Genomic DNA, 22099 nt, shown 5'->3' on the forward strand with positions numbered 1-22099 from the left:
CTTTGGATCTTCGGTTGAGGAGGCAGGGAAATCCAGGAGCGAATCACACCTTTTCACCTTGCGTGGCTGTCCGTGGGACCAAGACCACGAGGTGTGTGACTCGACTGTAGTATGTAACCTTCCCTCAGCCTGCAGGGTAGGGACTCTCGGCGCCCCCCCTCCCCTGGGTGGCACATGAGGAGAAGCGCCCAGGGCGCACAGCTGGTGAGGAGGTTTGCCCCAGGTCGGCTGCCTGCAGAGCCCACTCTCACCCACCCAGTCACCCTGCTGCAAAGTCGTCTTGCCCCTCTTGGGGTAGAACTCGCTGTTTACCCTGCTTCCGACCAAAGAGGCCTCCACGGAGCCGGCGGATTCAAAAATACAGCGCTTATTACGGAACTCAGTATTAGCAAGCCACCCACCCGCCAGCCTCTAATTAAAGGCCTGTCTGTCTTCCACTTTACAAATCACGGCTTTCCGGGGCTGTAATTTAACCAGGCGCATTCAAGGCCCGGGGAGGTGGGGGCGGAAAGACTGGCCTCCCCTTGTGGCTGAGGCTGGCAAGAGAGAGGAGGCAGGGTGTCATTAGCACGGTTGAGGGTTCAAACCCTGCCCCTGCCACTCCAGATGGGCCTGGGGCCATAGAGGGTGCAGGCTCCGAACTCACGGAGTTCTCCCCCTCGTGCCTCAGGCTCCATCCAGGTGGCCCGTCAGGGCACTGCTGCTGACCCTCCCATTGCTGACAGTGTAGCTGCTGTGTTCCTGGGGGTTTTCATCGGCATTAAAGCCTGCCTGGGGAAATCCACTCCTCTCGATCATGGTGGCGTCTCCGTGGGGTGGTTCTCGCTCTCCTCGCTTTTGCCCTTTTCTTTGTCTTGTTTTTTTCCCTGGTGGCAGCCTCGTTGTCCCTTCCCACTCACCTGAGCTTTCTCCTGTCACCTCCCGTCCCTGGGCCGCTGTCCCCTAAGGTGAGGGCGCTAATAGTAACTAAGGAGCCTGGGCGGGCGCAGCTGCTGCTTCCCGAGAAGCCAGCGGTTCAAACCCACCAGCGGCTCCACAGGAAACGACCTCGCGATCGGTTCCCATAAAGATGAGACCCAGCCAGACACGTGCCTTCCCTGAAGGAGCCCACAGGGCCGGCGAGAGCTGCTCCCCGGGGCTCCCGAGGCTGTAAACCTGCACGGAGCGACGCCGCTTGGTCTTTCTCCCACGAAGCAGGCTGGTGGATTCGAACCACAGGACCATTTGGTTAACAGCCCAGCACTGAACCCACGAATCCCTCCCGTAGAGATTCCATCGCAATTCAACTCTGCCCTACGGCGTCTCAATGATTCACAATGGGCTTGAGAGCCAACAGCAAGAAGGGTCTCTGCCCTGGGGGCTCAGCAGTGAAGCACCTGATGGCTGACAGAAAGGCCAACCCTTGGATCCTGCCCAGGGCCCCTGTAGGAGAAAAGACTCGTGGTTGGTTTCCATGCAGATTGCACTTCGACTCTGTCACGTGGGCTGGCTGTGAGTCAGCATGGGCTCAATGGCTCCTCTCCGCAGCACAGTGCCCACCTCCTCAGGCTGCTGAGTTCGAGCTGTTGGCATACAGCTGGCACTTAATGATGGCTGCCATGGGGGGGGGGGGCGGAGAAAACTTCAGGGCCAGGGGGAGGGTGGTTCATTCGGTAGGACACTGTGCCCTACAGAACATCTGACATCTCTCGCTCCCACCCAAGAAATGCCAGCAGTGACCCGCCCCCACCCCATCACCCTGACAACAAGAAATGCCTGCCCACTCCCATGTTTCCCAAGCACCTCCTGGGTGGCAGTGCCACTGCCATGGGGGCAATACCCTACGCTCTGTGGTGTGCCACGGCCCTGTGCTTGAATTCATGCTGTCACCTCTTAGCTGTGTGACCGTGGACACGGTCCTTAACCTCTCTGAGCCGCTTGTCTTCCTTTGCAATCTGAGGATACCACCATCTCCTGGGGGCGATTTGAGCACTTGGTTGTTCACTGTGTGGTAGCGGCCACTGCTACTACCCTGTTGGTGGTGTTTGAAGCTATCTATCAGCTCTTATTAGAACCGAGCTCGCTGGTGGGGGGCTGGGGCGAGAAGGCCCGCCTGGATGGGGTGTGAAGAAGGGAGGGGCAGAGCTAGCTTGCAATTGTGTAATACGGTTTGATCTGAACTAAATTTACATATTTTAATTAGTTACTAACAGAAAGTGGGAGATTGCACACACACACACACACAAAAAACCCACCAGATTTTTTTTTCCGTTTCTCTTGAAAAGTTGGAAAATGAGAACCCCCCAGGGGCCACACCTACTTCTTCCTAACCGTGGTAGAGTTGGCAGTGGCCAGCCGGCATCCTTCCCCCAGCCTCTCATCCAGCCTGGTATGCCAGGCCCTGAGGAGTTTGCAGCTTTGGCCACCCCCACCCCATGGCAGTGTGGAGGGAGGGGCAACACTGTGCAAAAAGTGGCGGGGGGACGCATTCACTGGACGCTGGACCCCGCCTGGGTTGTCAGGGAGGGACTTCAGAGTGCTCCTCAAAAAGTGACTCAGAGAATCAGGCAATTTTTGTTCCATCTTCCAAGTCCTTGTAAATTGCAAAGAGCTTCGAGCATGTTCGTCTTCTTAGGAGGAAGCTGGGAGGAAACACCAGAGCCAGCTTCTGGAATCATCTTCATTGCCCAGGGAGAACAGGCTGGACTAGGAGACAGCACCCGACCAGAACCAGAGTCCCAGCCTGGAACCAGCAGCCCCAGGTCCTGTCGGGGCTCTGCCACGGGCTGAGCCTCAGCAGTCTGGGCTTTTCCCCAGAAGGAAGAAAGGAAAGGACTGACAACCACGGGTCGGCCTCTTGGTCCTGTTCCCCTTGACCTCGCACGCAGGCAGTGCTTGCCCAGGACTCTTCAGGCGCCACAGGCAGTGTTCTCTGAAGGCCCGCCTTCAGGGCAGCCCACGGAGCAGGAAGAGAACGCGGTGGTGCTTACCGTCAGTCTCTGGTTGGAACTCCGGGAAGAGCACAAACTGTGCCTGGATGAGAGTCGGGGTTCTGTGAAGGACGCAGGAGACAAACAACAGGATCAGGGGAAAGCTGTTGGCCCTGAGCAGCCCCTGGACTGGTCCCACCTGCTCACTCTGAGAAAGGGACTTGGTCTATCACAGCTGACACCTGGAAGGGGCCAATCAATAACGGGTGGAAAGGAAGAGAAGGGAGGAGCTGATAGAGGAGTGGATGATGGAAGACCAGAGGCTAGTTGAATGAACAGATGCGTGGAGGAAGGTGGAGGTGTAGATGAATGGGGGATATGTGAATGACAACTCGGGGAGGGAAGGAAAGAAAGAACTTGGGAAGAAGGATGGAAGGAAATGGACGCACAGACACTTGGGTAAGCAGATAGATAGAAAGAGGGAAGGAGGGAGGGAGGGAAGGAAATGGATGAGTAGATGAGGGATGGGTGAAGGGAGAGAAGAATGGGTAGAAAATGAATGGACAGGTGGAAAGATAGGTAGATGGAAAAGTGAATGAATGGTGGATGGAAGGCTAGATCGATGAATGAGTAGAAGGCTGTGGTTGAATATTAGGTGGTTGGATCAAACACTGTATGATTGGATGGATGGAAGGAAGGGGCCCTAATTCTACCTCTAAGCAGAAACTCACAAATAAGCATTTACCGAACCCCTACTCTATGCCCAGCCCCATGCTAGGCACTGCGGCAGAGTCAGGGAACTGAAGTAAGAACACGCACACACATACACACACGTGTGTGCATACAGAGGCACTTGCGTGTAGTTAACCATCTGGTTGGGGACAAAGACTATGAGGCCAGATCATGTTCAAGTTAGCCAGGTAGGAGGTAAAATCAGAGCGGTCCTTCAATCCGGCTTACAGACTGGGCTTCTCCTCTCCACCCTCAAACCCCATGGAGCAGAGAGCACTTCTGGCCAAACTGTGGGTACACTTTAGAGGAGGGTTCCTTGCGGTGCCCGGGGACCCACCAGCTCAAAACTCCATGAGGGCAGGAGCCCTGTCTGCTGTCCAAAGCCACATCCCCCAGCAGGTGTTTGGTGGCATCTCTTCCGTATGAATGTGTGGATGATGGCGTGAAAGTCTGCTGAGGGGCCTGGGCTGGGACCGTCAGCACATCCCTTCATGTCCTCAAACCCCAGCGTCCTCGCCCTTCCAATGGGGCTAACGATAGCTCCCCTCCAGCCGTGGGTCGAGGAGACGGAGAGGAAGGTGGAGACAGACCGCGCTCTGTTTACAGATAGAAAGCGTGGCCGTGATGAATAGAATGGAGTCACGGCAGCATCGGCACAGTGGCAATGAGGGTCGTTACATTAATAGTGGCAATGATGGTGCTATTACGGGAGTGGCAGTGGACGTGTTAATGAAAGCGGTGATTGCACTGGGGGTGGCTTCGATGGCCCTGGTAATGGTACTAGTAAGAAGAATGCTGTCCGTAGAGAGAAAAGACATGGGAGCGCGTTCCTGTTGGGGTGTGGTGGGGTGGGGGGGAATATGATTTCAGTAGCAAGTGTCATCAATCCAATTCAAATTGGCTTAGGCTGCTGGAAGGGGCAGGGTGGCCGGGTAGGAGAGGATTGATTTATTGGCTCCTGCAAACCGGAAAGTTCAAAAGTAGCTCTGGCACGCAGGCCCTCAAACAATGTCGTCAGGGCTTGTCATTGAATTCCACTCCCTGTCCATCAGGTGCCGTTGCCTTCCTCCGGCAGGCTTCCCGACTCCCAGTTGCCCAGTTTGACAGTCCCCCTCAAAGGGAAACTTCTCTCCCCCAGTCGATACAGCCAACGTCCCAGGATTCTCTCTCATTGCCCCGGCTTGTGTCACGTGCCCATCCCTCAGCTAATCACTGTAGCTAGGAGGGTTGGAATAGGCTGACCAGCCTGAGTCACGTGGCCACTCGGAGAGCGAGAAGCAGCGTCTGGGGTGGTGTTTCCAGAAGAGGAGGAGAGAGGTGTACGTGGCAGTGGGTGTCCTTTAGCATGAAGCCAGGTCAAGATGACATAGGTCAAAGGGCCTTTCAGTTAGTGTATGCGCAGCAGCTCGTTTTCGCCCTCCCTGTGCTCTGAGAGGAGGGAATAGGTTGCAGACTGAAAGAGCAGCCCTGGGTTCCCAGCCCAGCCCTGCTACTTGCTCGCTGTGTGGCATTGACAAAGGCACTTACCCTCTCTGTGGCTCAGTTTCTTCATCTCTTAAATGGGGGTGATGCTAACAGCTAATCTTGAGTACTGCACGGCCTCTCTCATGCCGAGAGTGCTTAGAACAGGGCTGGACTCCATAGTAAATGCTCAGTAAATCTTGACGATCTCTGGGTGGGACAGGCAGTGCACATGCTTGGCAATGAGTGGAATGGTTAGAAGTTGGAGTCCGCCCAGAGGTTCCTCAGAAGAATGTTCTGGCAATCTGCTTCCGAAGAAGCAGCCTCTGAGAATAATCCTGTTCTACACACACACACACACACACACACACACAGAGTCGGGTTCCTGCTTGTATTACCTACACACAAGGGAGCTTCAACATTCTCTTCTCCTTCATTTTTCCATGAAGCCCTTCTTAATGGAGGCATTAGTGCCAACTGGTGTGGCCTATAAGAATTAAAAGCTCTCCTCTAGACCCGGAGTCACCACTCCGGGGTCTGCGATAGCTGGGCTCTTCTGGTGTGTGGGGGGGTGGGGGAGGGGAGTTCCCAGCTCAGATAGCACCTCCTGAGAGAAGCCCTCCTGACCACCACAGCTAAAGGCGCCTCCCCAGCAACTAGTCCCTCTCCAATTTCACCCCAGTCCTCTTAGATCAGCTCGGCTCATTTCTTGGCTCGTTTAATTAACGTCCATTTCCCCATTCAGTCTCGGGTCCCTGAAGTGAGGGTTGTCTCTGTCACAGCTGTGTCCCCAGCCTGGAGCGATGCCTGGCCTATCTCCGGGGCTCCATGAATGTGTGTTGAACGTGAGTGGACTCTGGTGCAGGAAGGGGGTGGGTCAGAGAGATGCCCTCCCCAGTTTGGCAGTGCTGGTGGCCTTGGGGGTGGGGTGTCCATCGTGACTGTGGACCATCTCAGCCGAGGTCAGGGGAGAGCCACAGGGCGACTGCTCTGCCTCGGATTACACACCGGCTGCCAGCTAGGATGAGAGCAGACACCGTGCTTCCCAGGCCTAGGGAGGGACAGGGGCCCAGGAGAGTGGGGCACTGGCCACCTTTCCCTTCCCATCCCCTGGTCTGTCCTGCCCTGGAGGAGCCTCAGGACCTGCTGCTGCTAAGAGCACCGGGCTGCCAGGGCACCGTGGGCATCGTTGATTTATTGATTACCTATTGTGTGTCTGGGGGGTGTCCCTGGTTGGCCAGATGGTTACGTGATGGACGACTAATGAAAGATGAGCATTGGAACTCACCCAGTGGTGCCTCTGAAGAAGGGCCTGGTGATCTACTTCCAAAAGGTCACAGCCATGAAAACCCTCGACCCTGCAACACACGACCCTGCAACACACGGGGTCACCAGGGGTCAGAACCAACACAACAGCAACCTTTTTTGGTTTGGTTTTGGACAGGGGTGGGTTTCTGGTGAGCCAGACCCTAAGTGAGGCACCTTGCAGGACCTCACTTAACCAGTGAATCCATTGAAACCCTTGCTGATGATCTTAATCGTTTGTTTCAGCTATTCAGTAAGTAGCAATTGGTCACCTACTATCTGCCGGGCATAGGTCTAAGCACTAAGGATACAGAAGAGACCGAGAAGCTTCCAACGCTTGTTCCAACACTCGTGGAGCTAAGCATTTAGAGGAAGGCGGCAGCAAATGACTGCATGAAAACATGCAAGCGAAGCAGCTTGGTCCCAGAAAGGAACCCAGGGTTGGGTGCCAGAAGAGAACCGAGTACAAACCCTGCAAACGGTTTGTCCTTTGTTCCGCAATATCTGCAGGCTCTTGCTCAGATCCCTGCATCCCCAGCCCAACTCCATCTGGACCCAGGTGCCCCTCCAGCCGCCCAGCTCAGGAAATACTCCTACCTTCTTCTTAACAGCTCGACAAAGCCTGAGTTCTCCTTGACGCATCTGTCCATCACCCCTTGAATCAGAGCCTTTGATTAATGTCACCTCCTTGTCTCTGCCTTGCAGCCTAGACCCCTGCCCTCCTCGCTTCCATGCCTGCTGCTCCCCCAGTGGTCGATCGTCTCTCCTGATGTGCAGCTGAGAAGCGTGAGAAGTCCTCTGTGGTTCTCAGAATAAAAACAGCTGTGTGCTTGCTGTGAGGTGCCAGCTCGTCGCCTCTGACTCACAGCAACCTGAAACATGGCTCAGTGCTGCACCGTCCTCCCCATGGTGGCTCTGAGCCCATCTCATTGAGAGCCTTCCTCTGCCTCACTGACCCTCCACTTTACCAAGCGGGATGGCCTCCTCCAGGGACTGGTCACTCCTGATAACATGTCCAAAAAGCCCTACCATCTTCACTTCTAAAGAGATGCTAGTTGTACTTGTTACAACACATACTGGCGGTACGTGTACGTAGCTTATTCTCCTCCAACGCCCTCATCCACAAGCACCAATTCTGGATCGGTCTTCCTTATCCGTTGTCCAGCCTTGGCGTGCATATGAGGCGATTGAAAATACCACCGCTTGGATCAGGTGCCCCTTAGTCTTCGACGTACTCTCTTCGCCTGCTAGGTAAAGAGCTCTTTTGCAGCAGGTTTGTCCACGGCAGTCGGTCTTCCCTTCAAGTTCATCCGGGCCTCCCTCACCTGCCTCCCAAGCAGTGGGTCCCCGCTCTCCTTTCCATCCTCGTCCAGGCCAGCCTCTTCTCAGACTTCTGTCCCCTCCTCCTGGAACAGCCTTTCCCCAGCTTTCTCCTCGCTCTCAGATCTCTGCTCCAGACCATCTCCCTGGAGGGGAGCCACCCCAGATCCTTATCTCATCACTCTGTTTCTTTGGGGTGTGGGGGATTGAGTGATGGCAGAAGGGAAGGGGGGTGATGGAGAAAAAGGGTGGAGACCTCAGAGCAGCCTGGAAGAGCGGAGAGACGAGGGAGAAACTACCATATAGAAACTACTGTATATGAGGACCTGATGTCGTGGGTTTTTCAGCACATTTTTTATGCCGTTTTTGTGGTAAAATTAGGTGCCTCGGCTGATATTCGGGTCAGCTTATACTCGAGTATATATGTATATCCGAGGGTCCTAAAGATACAACAGGGCTGCTTGGCAGAGCAGGCCACGTCCAGGCGGGGGTCCAATGCAGGCCTGCAGTCCATCCCCCAGCACCGGCCCCGGCCCTGTCCCTGACCCAGGAGCCTGATGCACAGTGATTAAGCACTCAGCTGCTGACAGGTCGGCGGTTCAAACCCTGCAACCACGGCCTGCCCAGTATGGCAGTCTGCCTCTATGAGATGATAATTCTGGAACCCCTGCTGGGCCGTTCTTCTCTTTTTCTCAAGCCAATGACTTAGTCATTACATAGTCCCCTAGGGTCACTGTGGGGCGAGATCATCAGCGAGCGTTTCCATGGATCCCCGACCCAGAGGGTGGCCCAGCGTTCCCTCGGGAAACCACATCTGCTTCCACAGCGCTGTTTGATCCTTGCTCTTTTTGCTGGCCTTCCTGCTAAGGATGTGCCCTTCTCAGACCCGGACCCAGATATGGGAAGAGGTCAAGCAAGCCTTGCAAACAGCTCAGCAGCTGCTTGCAAAACCACAGAGTGCAGGCTGGACTGACCACAGCTCTGTCCTAGGCCGGGTCACCGGCAAGGAATACATGTCCAGAGCAGCCAGACACCCACCCCCAATGTTTTTTGTAGAAGTTGGGTATTTGAATTTATGCGGGAAATATCTGTTTGGCAACTCATTCACCACGCCAGCCAAAAGCAACCCATGGGTGGGTGGATGCAGGCTTGCAGCTAGAGGAGACCTCCTCCTGTCTCTGTCTCCCAGGAGCCATCAAAACTTGTATCGTGTGCTGTAGATAGTGCTTTGTTTTTGACGACAATGGGAAGGTTTAGGGCAACCCTGAGCCCAACAAGGCTGCCGCCGCCATTTTTCCAACAGCGTGTGCTCAGGTCACGTCTCTGGTGATTCTTGCAACATGTCAAGCGTTGCCACGATGCCGTTGCACACTCGGCATAAGCAGACCTTTTCTCTGCACTAGGAAACCAAAAAGTGCACCTGACTCACTTTATTTTGACATTAGCTGCATTCCAATGCTCTGGAGAGAACCTGTCGTGTCTCCGAGGTGTTCCTGCATCGCCCTCTTACAGTACATACAAGGAGTCGATGAGATTGACATGTGAAACAGTTGGCACTTGGGCCCATTCAGTAATTTTTTTTAATCTCTCATTGGTGATGATCCCCTGGGTCACAGAACAGATGTGTCTCAGAGAGCTGCCTTGGCTGTACTCTTCATGGAAGCAGATGGCCAGGCCTTGCTTGCTCTGTGCCACAGGGTGGGATAGAACCTCCAACTTGGCAGGTAACAGTCAAGCACAAAGTGTGTGCGCCGCCCAGTGAACCACTCTTCCACTCAGTAAATATTAGCTTTTTGTTTAAGATCATTCTGTTGGAGGCTCTCACCATATTAGCTATTCTTAAGGAGCTCTGCTGGCACTGTTGGGTAAGCCTTGGGCTGCTACCAGCAAAGTTGGCAGTTCAAATCCACCAGCCGCTTGGAGGGAGAAAGATGGGGCTGTCTGCTCCCATGTGTTAGACAGGGTTCTCTAGAGAGATAAAACCAAATTCCTGATAATATAATATATTTATTTATAAAGATAATTAGATATATAATGAGAAATGAACTGTTAAATCATATACAGATAAATATACAAGAAATAAACAGTTAAATTAGAAAGCACTATAAATGGCTTAGTGTAACTCACGTCCGTGAGAGAAAGTTGAGAGACTAGCAGTCCTTCAAGTCTCTGCTGATGCCAGATCTTCCTCTATTTGTAGAGAGAGCTAGGCTATGTCAGCACAGCAGCCAATCACAAGGCAGGTCACCAACCGCCAGTCCCCAGCTCCAGAGAAGTCTTAACGGGACCTCAACTTACAGCAACACAGTTCACAGGCTAGGCGTCCCACAGGCAGTGTAGCCTTTAAATTGAGGCACAGAACAAGCAAGGCAGCCGCACACTGGTCCGATGATCACAGAGCAAGAGACAAGAAAGGCAAGGCTCACAAGCCATCCATCTCTCCGCCCCTCAGTCAATCCCACCTGCGTTTATCAGCCAGGCTGGCACAATAAACTGTCTCATCCCATAAAGACTTACAGCCTGAGAAATCCTCTGTCACAGCGGTGCTCCACCTTCCTAATGCCGCGACCCTTTCATGCAGTTCCTCATGTGGTGGTGACCCCCCAACCGTAAAATTATGTTCATCGCTACTTCATCACTGCCCTTTTGAAACTGTTACGAATCAGGCGACCCCTATGAAAGGGTCATTCAACCCCCAGAGGGGTCGCGACCCACAGGTTGAGAACCGCTGCTCTGTTGGGTCACTCTGCTTTGGAATTGACTCCATAGCAGTGAATATGACAGTGTGACTCCACCGTGTCACTAAGTAAAGCTTAGGGACTTTCCGTTGCTGATGGGGCGTGACTCAAAATGAGAGGAAAAGATGCCAACATCCATCAATTGCATGAAGCATAAATATAGAAAAGTTAGAAGTCATCAAAAATGAAATAGAGCACTTAAAGATTGATATACTCAGTACTAGTGAGCTCCAACAGGCTGAGTCTGACTATCCTCTGGTCCACTTCGCCGGAAATGCATATTAAAGAGGAGCAATGTCAGATTCATCATCTACAAGAACATTTCAAGGAGTAGTCTGAAATATACAGCGCTGTCAATGATAGAATAATAGCCGTATACCTACAAGAAAGATCAATTAATATGACTTATTCATATTTACACACCAACCACAAATGGCAAAGATGAATAGACTGAAGTGGTTTATTTTACCGGCTTCTGCAGTCTGAAATCGATCGGATGTGCAATCAAGATACAGTGATGACTATTGGTGATTGGACTGGGAAAGTTGGAAACAAAGGAGAAGGACCAGGAGTTGAAAAATGTGGCCTTGATAATCGTTGTGACAGTAGATATCGCATAACGATTTTGAAAGACCAGTGGCTTGGTCATTAAAAATGCCTTTTTTCCAAGGCTTGTATTCAAACAAGCAGCCTTCCAAGTGAGGCGTCAAGTAAGTCCACATGGAAGAAGCACTCCAGTCTGTGGGGTCCAAAGAGGACGATAACTAAATCCAACTACGAGGAAGGGAAATGTATCAGAGCTTAAATTGCGAACTCCCGGCTTGTAGAAGGCTATGGAGGACAGTGGGAGCCCAAAGTCCATCTGCAGAGTAAGGACCTAGTCAGATTAAGCCTCTGGCAGATCCCCTCCAGCCACAGGCAGGGACTCGGAACAGCCTTCCTGTCAGACAGAGATGATCGTGAACTTGATTAGGGGGGGATCGAGCTGCAGTGTAATATGATACTTGGTCGGTTGACCTCCCTCTTGACCCAACCTGAATTTGCTCTAGGCGCAAGTATTTCTCGATTGTTCCACAACAGAAACTTCTTCTCTGGCTTTCTAAAATATTCTTGGTGGTCTTTCCTTTATTTTCTTTTTCCATTTTTATCTTTATGTTATTTTTTCTTTATTTTCATTTTTATCTTTATATCATTATTATTTTTTCTTCCTGTTTCTTTATTGTTGTTTCTGTTAGGTTTCCCAGTTTATGAAGCACAGAAGGAGTGGATGCACAGAGACAACTGATGCAATGGTTTATTGGGAGTGGGGTATCAGGGGGAAGGGGAAGGGGGAGGGGAATTGGGGCGCAAACAATGAACGCAAGAGGGCAGAGGGAGCACTAGAACTGAGTGTGATGATGTGGAGACAGCTCTTTTTAGAAGCAGATTAACTATGGAAGTGTTTAATATGTGAATATTATATGAAGAAAAAGTACTTAAAGAGAGAAACCAAAGTTGACCAGTGGTTCCCATGGTGAAGGAGGAGGTTTTGGCTTAGGGGCCGTTGAGTCCATGTGAAGGAGGAGGTTTTGGCTTAGGGGGCGTTGAGTCCATGTTCATGGTGGTAGAATAATTTGGTAAAGGATACCAGTAACGGTTGTACAACATGATGAATATAATAAATGGCACGGAAGTATACATGTGGACTTTGTTGAATTGGAGAACGTTTTGTTGTGTATATTTTTGCCATGATTAAAAAAATTAATAACAGTGAGTACAGGGAAGAAGAGAATGTTCTAAAATGGATTGTGGCAATAGTTGTACAATTCTTCTTGATATGAATGAACTATTGGATTGTGTGGTATGTGGATGAAGTGCCAATAAAATTGTTTCTAAATAAATAAAATGCCTTTTGGGGGGTGGAACTAATAACAAGGAGTACAAGAATGATACAATGGGCGTGTTACCCTGAAACCGGTTCAGGGGAAAACTATAGTGCTAGTGAGCGGTGCGGACAGTTGAGGTCATCCAGCCGCTATGACCTGCACCATCGAAAAGATCCTGACAGATGCCAAGACGCTGCTGACGAGGCTACGGGAACACGATGCAGCCGCTGAGTCGCTAGTGGATCAGTCAACGGCCAGCACCAGTGGGTGGCAGCTATGCGGGAGGCCGGGGCAGCGCTTCTGGACCAGTATCAAGAGGATGCACCCGATATGAAGGACATGACCAAATACAAGCCTCACGTTCTCCTGTCCCAAGAGAACACACAGATTAGGGATTTGGAGCAAGAAAACAGAGAGCTGTGGGTTTCCCTGGAGGAACACCAGGGTGCCTTGGAGCTGATCCTGAGCAAGTACCAGAAACCGATGTTGGAATTGGTGGTTGCTAAGGAAGCAGTCGATGCTGAACCAGTCCTGAAAGCTCACCAGTCTCATTCTGCAGAAATTGAAAGTCAAATGGACAGAATCTGTGAAATGGGAGAAGTCATGAGGAAAGCCGTTCAGGTGGATGATGATCAGTTCTGTGAGGTTCAGGAGAAGCTAGCCCAGTCAGAGCTTGAAAATAAGGAACTTCGAGGAGTATTGTCTCTCATCAGTGAGTCACTTCGAGTCAGGAGGGAAGACTCAATGGACACTGCTTTCCAAGCCATCAAATAGCTCACCTCCTGAAAGAGAGCGGAGCTCTTCTATCAAGAACAGAAATTCTCTTTCCTTTGGTGTTGTCTAATATGTTGCCCCAGGCGTGATTTCATGGTGATTAAAGGTACCAGGTGGCAGTTTAGAATTGCTAGCCCATGTGGACTGCCCACAAAAAAACAAAACCAAAAAAGAATGATACAATGGTGCTGAAGGCAGGCAGGCGTCCAAACGCAGTGAAGACATGAGTGAGTAGCGAGGCTCTGGGAGCTGATGGAATGAATACCGATGGAGATGTTTCAGCTAATGCATGCAACATTCGTCTACGTGATCACTCATCTGTGCCAAGAATTTGGAAGATAGCCACCCGGCCAACCGACTGCAAGAGACTCGTATTTTACCCATCCCAGAGAAAGATGATTCCACAGAATGCAGAAAACATGGGGCAGGGTCCTTCTGATCACATGCAAGTAAAGTTTTGCTGAAGAAAATTCAAAAAGGGTTGCAGCAGCTTGTTGACAGAGAATTGCCCGAAGTTCAGCACAGACGTGGAGCAAGGGATAAAATCGCTGATTCAAGGAAGGTGGATCTTCGCTAAAAGCAGAGAATACAAGAGAGGTGTTTACTGTGTTTTATTGGCTATCCAAAGGCTGAGACTCCGTGGATCATAACAAATTATGGATAACCTCGCAAACCATGGGAACTCCAGAACGCTTCATCATGGTCATGTGGAACCTTCCATAGACCGAGATGCTGTTGTTCTAACAGAACAGTGGGTAGTGTGTGGTTTAAGGTCAGGAAAGGTGTGTGTCAGGGTTATATCCTTTCACCATCCTTATTTCAAGTGTACTTGGCACAAGCAATCGTATTTGCAGTGGCCTCCAATCCGTGGCTGAAACTATGGGCTCAGGCGTGCTCAGTGTTTGCTTCTGTTGTGCACGGAGTTGCTATGACTCAGAGCCAACTTGGTGGCACCCAGCAATGACGTGACTGGTGCCTCATGATCCTTGGACACTGAGCTGCTAACTTCAACCCGGGTTTCCCTGCCGTTTCTTACACAGAATAGATCCTCAGTAGCCGAACTGCATTTGAGCGGCCCGGTTGGGACCATGACTTCTAACCCTTCTAAACCGTCCACATACTCACCAGCCAGCCATCCAATGCCCTAGGGTTTGTCACGAGGCAAGCAAGTAGAAACCCAGGCAGACGGGCACCTGCCCGCGCCTTGCAGGTCGGTGGGCACAGAGCAGGAGAACGATGTTTGAATTAAAACCAAACCAGCTGCGGTGACGTCACTTCGACGACCCTCCATGAGTCAGCAGAACTGTGTCCCCTTTGGTTTGCCCGGTGGAGGCTTCAGAAGGAGATCCCCACGCCTTTCTTCCAAGGTACCTCTAGGTCAGCGGTGCTCCACCTTCCTCCTGCCGGGACCCTTTCAGACAGTTCCTCATGCGGCGGTGACCCCCCAACCGTAACATGATTTCCGTTGCTACTTCATCACTGTGATCTTGTTACTGCTATAAATCAGGCGGCCCCTGTGAAAGGGTCACTCGACCCCCAGAGGGGTCACCACCCACAGGTTGAGAACCGCTGCTCTAGGTGGACTTGAACCTCTTAGTGTGAGAGAGGAGAGAACACAAACCTGCTGGTTGGAGCACACATGTTGGTGGTGGTTGGTGCCATCGAGTCAGTTCCACTCATGGTGACCCCGCACAACAGACAAAGCTCTGTCCCGCCCTGCTCCCCCTCACAGCCGTTCTTGGGTCGGAGCCCCTCTGTGTCAGTGCCTCTTGTCGAGGGTCCTCCTCTTTCTCACTGCCCCTCGACCTGACCAAGCATCACGTCCTTCTCCAGGGACCAGTCTCTCCTGCTCACATGGCCAGAGTAGGTGAGACGAAGTCATGGCATACATGGCGTTCCTCAAAATGGCCCCAAGTCCAACTCCAAGGGGACTCACCCCAGCCCCCAAAATTGAGAAGCTGGAAAAGGCAGGTGGCCCTCCCAAGAGTCACAGGCTCGGGATTCCATGCCAGAGTCCCTTCTTGTCACATCCCTGGGCAGGAGTGCAGACCCACCCTTGCACGTGCAGTCAGTTCCCCGTCACGGTCAGACCGTGCACCTGGCACTTTATTCTGCTGGGAGACCTCCCAGGGAGCCCCTGGATAGCTGAGCGCCTCTACTGGGACACAAGACTGGTTGTCCCTGTTTTCTAAAGCAGTAAAACTTGATGTTAAAAAATTTCTTTGCATTCAAAAATAGAAATGCTAATCATTTCTTCCTGCTCCCCAGTGTCCCCAGTTGTGAGCACAGCCACATTAGAGACTGGCTTCTTAGTGAGATTCTTCATGGCGCTTCCTGCCAGCCCCTGAGGGAGGCCAGGGGTACTCGCTGTCAGGGGAGGGAGAGAGGGAGGGGTGGCTGAGCTAAGGCATCCAGCAGCAAGTGTTCGTTCTGCACACTGAGCCTCCCCCTGCCTCAGCAAGCGTGGAGGCCATGTCAAGAGAGTAGAGCTACTAGGTCCCTAAGTCACAGCCTGTAAAGAGCTGTGTGGAGACTCACCAGGCCTTCAGTGCATGTTGCAGGAGAAAGACCAGAGAGGCACTCGGCTCACGATGCCCAGCAAGTCTCCAGGGTGCCTCAGTGCCCATTTCATCTCAACCTGAATCTCTGTGGTAGCGGTTACAGCTGTGGTTATGGTTCTAGTTGTGGTTATAGCTGTGGTTATGGTTATAGTTGTGGTTACAGCTGTGGTTGTGGTTATGGCTGTGGTTATAGTTGTAGCTGTGGTGATTTCAGTTGTGGTTGTGGTCTGGTTGTGTTTATAACTGTGGTTGTGGTTATAGCTGTGGTTGTCATTATAGTTGTGGTTATTGCTGTGGTAATGGTTGTGGTTATAGTTATGGTTAGAGCTCTGATTGTGGTTATAGCTGTGATTGTGGTTATAGTTGTGCTTATGGTTGTGGTTGTGGTTATAGCTGTGGTTATGATTGTGGTTATAGCTGTGATTGTGGTTATAGTTGTGCTTATGGTTGTGGTTGTGGTTATAGCTGTGGTTATGGTTATGGTTATAGTTATGGTTATAGCTGTGGTTGTGGTTATAGCTGTGGCTGTGGTTCTAGCTGTTGTTATGGTTGTGGTTGTGGTTATAGCTGTGGTTGTGGTTAGGGTTGTGGTTGTGGTTATAGCTGTGGTTATGGTTATAGTTATGGTTATAGCTGTGGTTATGGTTGTGGTTGTGGTTATAGTTGTGGTTATAGCTGTGGTTATGGTTGTGGTTGTGGTTATAGCTGTGGTTGTGGTTAGGGTTGTGGTTGTGGTTTTGGCTAGCTGCCACTGAGTTGGCCCTTCACTGTGGTGACCCCATGTGAAATGGAAGGAAAGGCTGCCCTGGCTTGCATCATCCTCAGGATGAGTTGCTGATCAGGCCCTGGTAGCCCACGGGGTTCTCAGTGGCTGATTCTCAGTAGATCCACGGGCCTTTCTTCCCAGTTTGTCTTGATCTGGAAGCTCTGCCAAAAGCTATTCAGCATCACAGCTAAACACAAGCCTCTGCTGACAAACGGGCCACAGCCATGAGGTGCATTGCCTGGGAATTGAATCCAGGCCTTCCCACACGGAAGGCGAGAATATTGCCACAGAAACACCAGGGAATCTCCAGTGAGACTGTTTGAAAGCAATTTCTGTTAACCCATCAAGTGCCTCTTTCTAGACCAGTTTATCTGGCTATTGTCACAGAAGACCAGGCATGAGCCACCATCTGACATTATTAAGCAGAGTAGTACCCAAACCCAGAAACCCTCTTGAGGTAGTTAGTTTATTGTGCCAGCCTGGCTGATAAACACATGTGGGGTTAATTGAAGGGTGTAGGGATAAATGGCTCAGTGAGTCTCGCCTTTTTAGTTCTCGGGTCTCTTGCTTTCTTATGGTCTGGTCGGACCAGGGTGCAGCTGCCTTAGCCAGTTCCCTGCTTTAGCTGGCAAGGCTCACTTCCTGCAAGACATCCCCAAGGAGAAGCCACATGGACCTACCCCGATGCAGCCCTGGGTGCTGGAGCACCCATGTGGAGACCCCTGCCAGCATTGAGATGCTTACACATCCACTGACTCGGCTTTCCTCCTGCAGTCGGCATCATTGTGTCTGTTTTGTGAGATGGAGGAGGACTTTGTGGATTGGTGTTGGACATATGGGTTAATGGGTTAATGTTGGACTTGTGGGCCTGGACAGCACTGGGTTGGGATGTTCTTGATGCGCACTTAACCTTTATATAAAACTCTCTCTTATACATGAGTTTCTGTGGATTTGTTTCTCTAAAGTACCCAGACTCACACACCTCTAGACTCACAGCCTCTCTCTGTGATGAGTTCCCCCCAGCTTCTTGACCAAGGACTCAGAGACTACCCTCCCCAGCCCCACTCCACAGACTCAAGGGCAGACCCCAGGAGCACTCTCTGTCCTTGCCTTGCCTTTCCTGTCCTCTGGGGTCTCATTCAATACTCTGCTCTCTGCAGTGGGGAGGGACTCATGCCATCCATCACTGTTAGACTGACAGTCCCTCCCTCAGCGCCCCACGTCTCCTGAAAATACAGGGAATTGGTGATCACCCAAGCAGGAAGGGCAGTTCCCACATGGCTCCCCTTCAGAGCAGAGCCATCTCATCGCCTCCTCCTTCTGCAGTTCCCGGGGTCCTGTATCGTCCCTCCACCACCACATGCCATTCTCCTCAAGTGGACAGGAAGTTGGGCATCGCCAGCTCCCAGCATTCCTCCTTTGGCCAGGCTCAGGAGGAACTGGGCTGGCCCATGAGGAAGAGATTGCTAACCCCTGGGCATGTAGGAAAGAGTCGGTTTGCTGCAGTGAGATGGTTCAAGACAAGACACAGCCCAGACCTCCAGATGTGAGGGTACAAAGGGTCCCCAAGGAAGAACCGAATCCACTGCCATCGAGTCGGTTCCAACTCACGGTAACCAGTATAGGACAGAGTAGAACTGCCCCTTCGGTTTCCAAGGCTGTACGTATCCAGGGGAGCAGGAGGGTTCAAACCGCTGACCTTGCAGTTGGCAGTTCAACACATAACCACCTAAAACAATGGGACAGTAAAACAATGCAGCTTTATTAAGATAGATGTTGGCAAACATTTTACATGAAAAGCCAGCTTAGGGCTGGGATTGGCTTCTGATCCAAAATAGTTGCTCCTGCTCTGCCCATCACATTGGTTTTCAAATCAGCAAGACAGATGAAAGAATGCTCCCATCTCATTGGCCAAGCCTAGTCACATGGCCACATCTGATTGCAAGGCAATTGGGAGGTTCTGGGTAGTCCTGTGTCCAGCTAAAACTCTGAGACAGTGGAAGATGAGTATAGATATTGGGGACATCTAGCAGGCTGCCACTGACCAGTCAAGTGATGCTGGCTGGAATAGAGCAATGACTGTGGGTGGGGTGTGAATAACCATGCTGTCACTCAGAGAGCCTTGTAAAGTCGGTTACTACAGAGGTAGTTAGGCTAAAATGTAAACCGTTGTCATTTAATCTCCTAGGAGCCCTGGTGCTGTAGTGGTTAAGCACTGGGCTGCAAGTCACCAGCTGCTCTGAGAGAGGAAGGCAAGGCTTTCTACTCTCATCAAGAATTTCTGTCTTGAAAGCCCACGAGGGTAGTGCTCTCCTGTCCTATAGGGTTGCTATGACTCAGAATTAACTTGAGAGCATGGAGGTTTGTTTTCTTTGGGGTTTGTTTTTAACGTATTTTAAAGTTGTTCCAATTGCTAACATTTTCTGCTTACTTTTTGAGGTTTTTCTGTTTTATCTAGTCACTGGTGTGTGTGTGTGTGTGTGTGTGTGTGTGTGTGTGTGTGTGTGTGTGTGTGTTTGCTTCCTGAATGTGTTTTGTGAACATATGAGACCCAGGACAGGGAGATTTATAGAGACCTTCACTGGGTTGATAGTTGCCTAGAGGCATGGCGGGGAGGGCGGGGGACAATGGCGGGCAATGGGGAGCTCACAGAGTATAAGTATCTTCCTATGCATGAGAAAGCTGGTCAAGGGGTCAAGAAGACTGAAGAAGTAGTGATTCATTTGAAGAATGATGTTGGCGAAGAATATCGAATATCGAATATGCCAGAGAATGAAAACTGTGTCGTGGAAAGCAGCGCCTCCGGAATGCTCCATTGAAGCAAGGATGGCTAACCTTCGTCTCACTTACTTTGGACTTGTTCTCAGGTGAGACTCGGCCCCGAAGCAGGCGCTCCAGCTTGGAAAGGTGGGTCGGCAAAAGAGAGGAAGGCCAAGATGAACAGCCACGGTGGCTGAGCAAGGGCTCGAGCACAAGAGCAGTTGGGAAGAAAGTGCAGGACCAGACATGCTTGATACGATGCCCACTCACTCCATGGTGTCACTGTGAAGGGCTCGAGCACAAGAGCAGTTGGGAAGAAAGTGCAGGACCAGACATGCTTGATACGATGCCCACTCACTCCATGGTGTCACTGTGAGCTGGAGCCCTCTCCACAGGCCCCAACAAGAGCAGGGTCTTCCATCGTGCACCAGGGGGCCAGGGGTTCAAGCTCAGCTGACAGATCACCAGAGGCGTGAAGGTTGCCCAGGAGAGATCCCCGGCCTTGTCTAAAGGGCAGGACTCTCTTCGCTCCAGCCAATAGGAACCTGGGTCCCCTGTTGTCAGGCCACCTGATTCTGCGAGGGAATTTGAACATTAGAAGTTTTACCTGAAGTCTCCCAATTTGGAAACTTGGGCAACTAAACATGCAACTTGATCAATGGACCGATAAATTTTATGTGTAACTTTAAGTAGCGATCTTCAGCCCCATGATCTTGCTTCATGATGATGCCCGCCAGTGCCCCAACTGGTGACCTCTCTGCTCTCTCCTTGAGGCAACCACCGCTGCGGGCTTCCCCAAGACCTCCCTCCACCTTCATCCTCTGCCATTCCAAGCAGGCGATCCGTGAGCCCCCTTTGTACCCAGGATCGCCACCTGCAGGCCCTGGCTAAAAATTCCTCACCAATCCTCCCTCCAGGGCCACCTCCCCCCACCCCCCATGCCCCCACCCCACCCCTACCCCCGCCTAGCAGATAGGGGGCAGGGCAAAGCCACCACGTCTGCTCCCAATCCCCTTAATCGGATCTGTGCCAGTGACCCTTCTAATTAAAACTCCCCAGCTGTAATCCCCCCTCAAAGCCTCAGGAAGCGGAAGCACCATAAAAGGAGCGAAGGGCTCAGGCAGCCGCTGTGTCCCATGCCCTTGGAGGAGTCTTGGGGAGAGAGACCCACAGACCTGAGTGACCCTGGAGGGGAAAAAACCATGCTGTCCACGTCAATTCCATTCCTCTGCTCATTCATTCATCACCCAGCTAGGGGCTTAAACCAGTGGTTCTCAACCTTCCTCATGCCGCGGCCCTTTCACACACTTCTTCCTGTTGTGGTGACCCCCAACCATAAAAGGATTTTCGTTGCTCCTTCATCACCGTCATGTCAGTATCTGATAGGCAGGATGTATTTTCATGGTTACAAATTGGACATCGTGAAAGCATAATGATTCATCACAAAAACAATACGTAACTCTATGTTGCGAAATATTTATTCCTAACGACAAATACATGAAATTTTGTCTTGAAGCATGGGGTCGCATGGGTGACGGTCTTCACGCCGGGTACCTCCTATGTGGGCATATTTCCGATGGTCTTAGGCGACTCCTGTGAAAGTATCGGTCTGCCCCCAAAGGGGTCGAGACCCACAGGTTGAGAACCAGTTTAAAACGTTGTCGAAGCATGGTCATTGAATCCGTTCTGACTCACAGTGACCCCATGATTGCCGCGTAGAATTACACAGTCAGGGGGGTTAGGGCTGTGCCCTCTCAGAAGCAAACACCCAGGCCTGGATTCCTGAACACTGCGGGGAGGCTTGGACTCTTCTGGTTGGCCGTCAAAAGCTTAACTGGGTTAACAGGGTTTCAATAAGGGGCACTCCTGGTCTGCTGGAACTGCTTCGTGATTCCCAGGGTTGTGTGGTTGTCCTCTATTTTGTGATGTTGTGTTGTTAGGTACTGTGCAGCCAGTTCTGACCCGTAGCAACCTTATGCACAACAGAACAAACCACGGCCCAGTCCTGCCCCGTCCTCAGACTTGTTCCTATGGCAGAGCCCATTGTTGGCGCCATTGTGCCACTGTGCTCTCATCAAAGGCCTTCCTCTACCTTACCAAACATGATGTCTTTCTCCAGGGACGGGTGTCTTCTGAAAACATGCCTGAAGTACATGAGACCAAGTCTGATCATATCTAATTATCCTCCATTTTATGTGTTGCAAACCCTAACCTCTGTGTGTTAAGGAGACAGGATTAGCATCAGGTGTGTCTGGGATCCCACCCTCACCCAAATCCTGTCTTTGCTCAGTCCGCACCCTTACTCTGGTAAAGGGAAGTTTCCCTAGGACTGTGACCTGCTTCCATTTTATGGGAGTATACGAAGGCCCCTCCTTCTCCGGATCCTGCATCGGACTCACCTGCCTCTGACCTCCACTTCTTGTGACTTAGCTAACGCACTGTTGTCTGAACAGCTGATTGGGGGATTTGCCATCTCTGTGGCCCCAGGAGCCAATAACCTGTTGTCTGACCTATCGCTTCAGCAGCCCTTGCAACCACGAGTCAGAAAAAACCTTCCGTCTGACACCTGACTCATAGATTTGGGTTTTGCCAGAGTCTACAATTGTGTGAGCCATGTTCTTGAGTTAAATCTCTCACTGGATGGAAGGAGACACAAGGGAGCTTCAAAACGTTTGGGGGGAAACTGAATTAAAAAATAATACAACTTTCCCATGAACCTGTTAGGTGGTTAGAACAGGGACGAGGGTGTCCACAGTGCATACTCAGAAATTCGAGCTCCCAGCCAGGAAGAGGTGGTACACCTAGGTGGGTGGTGCACCTGGATTGGCCCATCTAGGCCAGGTGAATTTAATCCAGCCAATGGGGTCAACCAGTATCATCAACTACCACGCCTCCCAGCGGGGACCCT

General features: G+C 51.4%; 1 protein-coding gene and 1 pseudogene across 1 annotated transcript in view; both read left to right on the forward strand.

Moving 5' to 3' along the window:
• The window catches only part of KCNB1 (potassium voltage-gated channel subfamily B member 1), a 123484-nt gene that overhangs the window by 73782 nt on the left and 27603 nt on the right, over positions 1-22099 (forward strand). The gene's annotated exons all lie outside the window — the stretch shown is intronic.
• On the forward strand, positions 12482-13104 carry LOC101662823 (annotated as a pseudogene).

Source organism: Echinops telfairi, unplaced genomic scaffold (assembly GCF_000313985.2).
Source record: "Echinops telfairi isolate 266 unplaced genomic scaffold, ASM31398v2 ScPeMD7_5592;HRSCAF=6446, whole genome shotgun sequence".
NCBI lineage: Eukaryota > Metazoa > Chordata > Mammalia > Afrosoricida > Tenrecidae > Echinops > Echinops telfairi.